This window comes from Rutidosis leptorrhynchoides, chromosome 1 (assembly GCF_046630445.1).
Source record: "Rutidosis leptorrhynchoides isolate AG116_Rl617_1_P2 chromosome 1, CSIRO_AGI_Rlap_v1, whole genome shotgun sequence".
NCBI classification, from domain to species: domain Eukaryota; kingdom Viridiplantae; phylum Streptophyta; class Magnoliopsida; order Asterales; family Asteraceae; genus Rutidosis; species Rutidosis leptorrhynchoides.
Window position 1 is genome coordinate 540,434,514 of NC_092333.1, and position 5,551 is coordinate 540,440,064.

At 40.1% G+C, this 5,551-nt stretch overlaps 1 non-coding gene across 1 annotated transcript; it reads right to left on the reverse strand.

Moving 5' to 3' along the window:
* Positions 1 to 525: 525 nt before the first annotated feature.
* LOC139887241 (small nucleolar RNA R71) lies at positions 526 to 632 on the reverse strand. The gene has a single exon (XR_011773080.1). It is a non-coding gene; the product is annotated as a small nucleolar RNA R71 (small nucleolar RNA).
* Between the last annotated feature and the right edge of the window lie 4,919 nt (positions 633 to 5,551).

Sequence of the window (5,551 nt, forward strand, 5' to 3'; positions counted from 1 at the left end):
GGACAGAAAGCTTGGAAGAATACCAAAAGAAGTACTTGAAGTTTTTAAATCTTCATCAAAACAAGAAAGCTTTTATTCAGAATCATCAAGTACAACCAAGCCACGATATTCTAATTTTGGTGAACCTGTTAATCCTCCAAATTTTGAAATGGAGGCACCAAAACCATCAATGGCGGCCAAGATGAAGGTCACCCGAACGGGTCAAGGAAGTGCAATTACTCAGGACATCGGTGAGGCAAGATTTGAAATCAAGGACCTATTCTCCAGATGATCAACAGCAGATGCTAATTTGGTGGGGAACCGAACGAAGACGCTAATGAGCATATTCGTCTTTTTCAAGAGATATGTGGTCTATTCAAGCTTCAAGCAAACACCGATCAAGTTGTAATTTTGAGACTTTTCCCTTGGACACTATACGGGGAAGCAAGAAGTTGGTTAGATTCTTTGGCCAAGGGTACAATTGACACTTAGGATGATATGTTAGAAAAATTTCTAAAGAAATTCTTTCCAGCTTCCAAATCCGCAAGACTCCAATAAGAAATTACACAATTTTGTCAAAAGCCATTGGAAACCTTGTATGAAGCATGGAATCGATTTTTCAAGATGTTAAGAGGTTGTCCAAACCACGGTTTGGATACCTTCCAAAAGGTTCAAATCTTCTACAAGGGTTGTGATGTTGCAACCCGAATTTCCATTGATCAAGCGGCAAAAGGTTCGCTCATGGACAAAACCGAGCAAGAAGCTTATGAGATAATCGAGAAGCAAGCCGATTATTCTCATGAATGGCATCAAGAAAGACCCATTACCCGTCATCCTCAAGTATCAAGTGATGGTGCTTATGATGACGTTTGTTCTCTTAGTGTGAAGATAGATGGTATTGCAAGAAACATGTAAAAGATCACCAAGGAGATCCATGGTATGAAGGTGGGGTGTGAATATTGTGGTGGTTTACATTTAGGAAAAGATTGTGATGCAGTTCTGACGATGGCTCAGAAAGAAGAAGTGGCTTTTATAAGCCAAAGGAATAATAACCAATATCAAGGAAGAGCCCAATTCAACAGAAACTTCAATAACCCTTACAACCCTCAAGGTTAAAATTCCAATTTCCAACAAGGGTCAAGTAGTGGGTTCCAACAACACACTCCGGGGTTTTATCAAAAACCCTAACATGAAGAGAAAAAGTCAAATGTGGAGAATATGTTGGAGAAGTTAATTGCATCACAAACTCAACTTGTCACCAATATAAGCTAAACAAATGAGAAGAATGAGCAACAATTTAGAAACCAACAATCTTCCATTCAAGTATTGGAAAAACAAATGAGTAATCTTGCTAAATTGTTAAGCAAAAGAAAACCGGGGGAATTGCCAAGCAACACGCAATCTAACCCCCAAAACGAGCAAGCAAAGGCTATTACTACCCGAAGTGGGGTAACCTATGATCCACCAAGGATGCCAGAAGTTTCTAACTTTCGTGTTCCATTAACGAATGAGAATGAACAAAGTAGTGTGAATGAAATGGAGAAAGAGAAGGAGCTGGAAAATGTGGTTGAAGGTGTTGACAATGAGCACATGGAAAATCAAGAAGACACGGTGCGAGTCAAACAGGTTGTTAAAGCGTATCAACCACCGCTCCCATTCCCAAGAAAACAAAGATTGGAGAAGCTCGAGGAAGAGAAATCAAGATTCATGGAGCTCATCACGAAAGTTAACGTAAATTTACCTTTTATTGATGTTATTGCAGGTACGCCTAAATATGCTCGATTCTTGAAGGACATGCTCACCAATCGAAAGAAGATGGAAAGCGTTTCATCGGTCACTTTAAATGCTAGATGTTCAGCGCTGGTGTCCAACAAACTTCCCGAAAAGCTTCAAGATCCGGGTTGTTTCACTATTCCATGTGTAATGGGTGCCCTTAATTGTATGAGGGCATTAGCCGATTTGGGGGCTGGTATCAATTTAATGCCCTATTCGATTTACCTTAAATTAGCCCCTGGGGAACTTAAGACTACACAGATAGCTATTCAACTAGCTGATCGCTCTATAAAATTCTCTCGAGGAATAATAGAGAATATGTTAGTTAAGACAGGGAATCTGATTTTTCCGGCAGACTTTGTGGTTTTAGACATGGAAGTTGATGACAGAATACCAATTATTTTGGGTCGACCATTTTTAAATACTGCTAGATGTGTCATTGATGTTTATGATCAGCAGTTGACCCTTAGAATTGGTGAAGCTAGTGCGACTTTTGCAATTGACAAGTCATTGAAATATCCTGAATCTTCATATGATACTTGTTATTTTATGCAAAGCATAGATTCTCATTATGAGTTCTTGCAAAAATTTCCCAAATCGAATGAAAGAGGTACATACGATTTGGCAAGTGGAGATGAAGAATTTCCTGAAGAAGAAATGGATGTGATGGCTACATTGATGGCAAATGGGTATGAACCAACTGAGGAGGAGTTAGAACAACTGAACAAGGATAGTGAGTACCGGAGTAAGCCCTCAATTGAGGAACCTCCAATTTTGGAGCTTAAGCCACTCCCTGATCATCTTGAGTACGCTTTCCTTCAGGAGGATTCGAAGCTTCCGGTAATTATTTCCTCACTTCTTGCTAATCATGAAAAAGAATGGCTTTTTTCATTATTGCAGGCCCACAAACCGGCCATTGCATGGAAAATTCATGATATAAAAGGAATTAGTCCTTCTTATTGCACTCACAAGATCTTAATGGAAGAAAATTCCAAACCAGTGGTGCAACGTCAAAGGAGGCAAAATCCTCATATGCAAGATGTTGTCAAGAAGGAGATCATTAAGTTGCTAGATGCAGGTCTAATCTACCCAATCTCAGACAGTCCGTGGATAAGCCCGGTCCATTGTATACCTAAAAAGGGTGGTATAAATGTTACCACCAATGATAAAGACGAGCTTATCACAACACGAACTAGCACGGGGTGGCCAGTTTGTATTGATTATCGTAAGTTAAACAATGCCACAAGAAAAGACCATTTTCTGCTACCATTCATTGATCAAATGTTAGAGAGACTAGCGGGAAATAGCTTTTATTGTTTCCTAGATGGGTTTTCGGGTTAATTTCAAATTCCCACCTCCCCCAAGGACTAAGAAAAGACTACCTTCACGTGTCCCTATGGCACTTTTTCATACCGCCATATGCCCTTTGGTTTATGTAATGAACCCACAACATTCCAAAGGTGCATGATGGCTATTTTCCACAATATGATTGAAGATTGCATGGAGGTGTTCATGGATGATTTTTCAGTCTTCGGTGACACTTTCGATTCATGCCTTCTAAATTTGGAGAAAATGCTAATAAGGTGTGAGAAATCGAACTTAGTGCTAAACTGGGAGAAATGCCACTTTATGGTTAAAGAAGGCATTGTCTTGGGGCACAAAATCTCAAGTGTTGGTATTCAGGTGGATCCAGCAAAGGTTGACGTCATTGCCAACCTTCCACCTCCTTCAAATGTGAAGGGTGTGAGAAGTTTTCTTGGGCATGCCGGGTTTTACCGGCGATTTATTCAAGATTTTTCAAAAATTGCAACGCCCCTGAATAAACTTCTTGAAAAAGATGCACCCTTTGAATTTACAAGTGAATGTACAAAGTCATTCAACATTTTAAAATAAAAACTTGTTAAAGCACCAATAATTATAGCTCCAAATTGGTCAATACCATTTGAGCTAATGTGCGATGCATCGGATTTTGCAGTTGGTGCAGTTTTGGGCCAACGGGTTGAGAAACATTTTCAACCCATTTATTATGCAAGCAAGACTTTACAAGGAGCCCAATTGAACTACACAACAATAGAAAAGGAGCTCCTTGCTATCGTATTTTCTTTTGATAAATTTCGATCATATCTTGTCCTATCGAAGACAATTGTCTTCACCGATCATTCGGCATTGAAATACCTTTTCTCAAAACCAGATGCCAAACCTCCATTGCTAAGATGGGTCTTGCTCTTGCAATAATTTGATATCGAGATTCGGGACAAGAAAGGTGCCGAAAATCTCGCGGCCGAACATCTTTCTAGACTTAAAAATCCGAATCTTGAAATACTCCATGAATAGAGTATTAAAGATGATTTTTCGGATGAATACCTCATACGAGTAGAGAAAGTGGAAGACCCGTGGTATGCTGATTTCGCCAATTACATTTTTGGGGGGGTACCTAGAAACCGGTTGGTCACATCGAAAAAGGAAGAAATTCTTTAGTGACCTAAAATACTATTTTTGGGAAGACCCTTATCTATTTAGGCGATGTGCGGATGGATTTATTCGGAGGTACATTTCGGGGAAGGAATGCACCGAAATTCTGCTTGATTGTCACCTTGGTCCAACAGGTGGGCACTTTGGTCCTCAAATCACGGGGAGGAAAGTTTATGAGGCCGGATTCTATTGGCCAACAATATTCAAGGATGCCCACGCCATTTGTAAATCTTGTGATGCGTGCCAACGGGCCGGTAAAATCACTAAACGGGGTGAGATTCCTCAACAAAGCATCTAAGTATGCGAGGTGTTCGATGTTTGGGGAATTAACTTTATGGGGCCCTTTCCGAAGTCTCATTCTTATCTCTACATACTTGTGGCCATAGATTATGTTTCCAAATGGGCGGAGGCAAAACCTCTCCCAACAAATGATGGCCGAGTTGTAGTAACCTTTTTGATGGAACTTTTCTCAAGATTTGGCACACCAAAAGCTCTTATTAGTGATCGGGGCACCCACTTTTGCAATACGCAAATGGAAAAGGTGTTGAAACGTTATGGAGTCATCCATAAAATTTCAACATCTTATCATCCCCAAACAAGTGGGCAGGTGGAGAATACCAATCGGTCTTTAAAACGCATACTTGAAAAGACCGTTGGTGCAAATCCAAAAGAGTGGTCTGTTAAATTAAACGATGCATTGTGGGCCTTTCACACGGCTTACAAAACACCTATTGGAACTACTCCTTTTCGGATGGTATACGGGAAAGCATGCCATCTCCCTTTGGAAATTGAACACAAAGCGCATTGGGCGTTAAGGGCATGTAATTTGGATTACAAGGAGGTGGGTCGGTTATGTTTGACCCAATTGAATGAACTAGACGAGTTGAGGCTTGAAGCCTATGACAACTCTCTAATTTATAAAGAAAAGACCAAACAATGGCATGATAAGCGATTAAAAAGTCCAAAGGAGTTCATGGAAGGAGATCGTGTCCTTGTTTATAATGCCCGTTTCAAATTGTCACCAGGAAAGCTTAAGTCCCGATGTTCGGGACCATTTGTTGTTAGAAGAGTGTACCCTTATGGTACAATTGAGGTTATGAACTGGAAGGGCGATAAATTTAAGGTGAATGGCCACCGGGTCAAACACTATGTCGATGGCCCCCTGGAAATCGAAGATGAGGTTAACCTCAACTTCGAAAACAAAGCATAAATCTAAAATGGGGGACAAGTTGGGTGGACGACTCGTTAAAGAATGTTTACATGTGTAAATATGTTTGAATTGAGTGTTTTATGTTTATGTGATTGTTTTTAATGTGCAAAATGATCT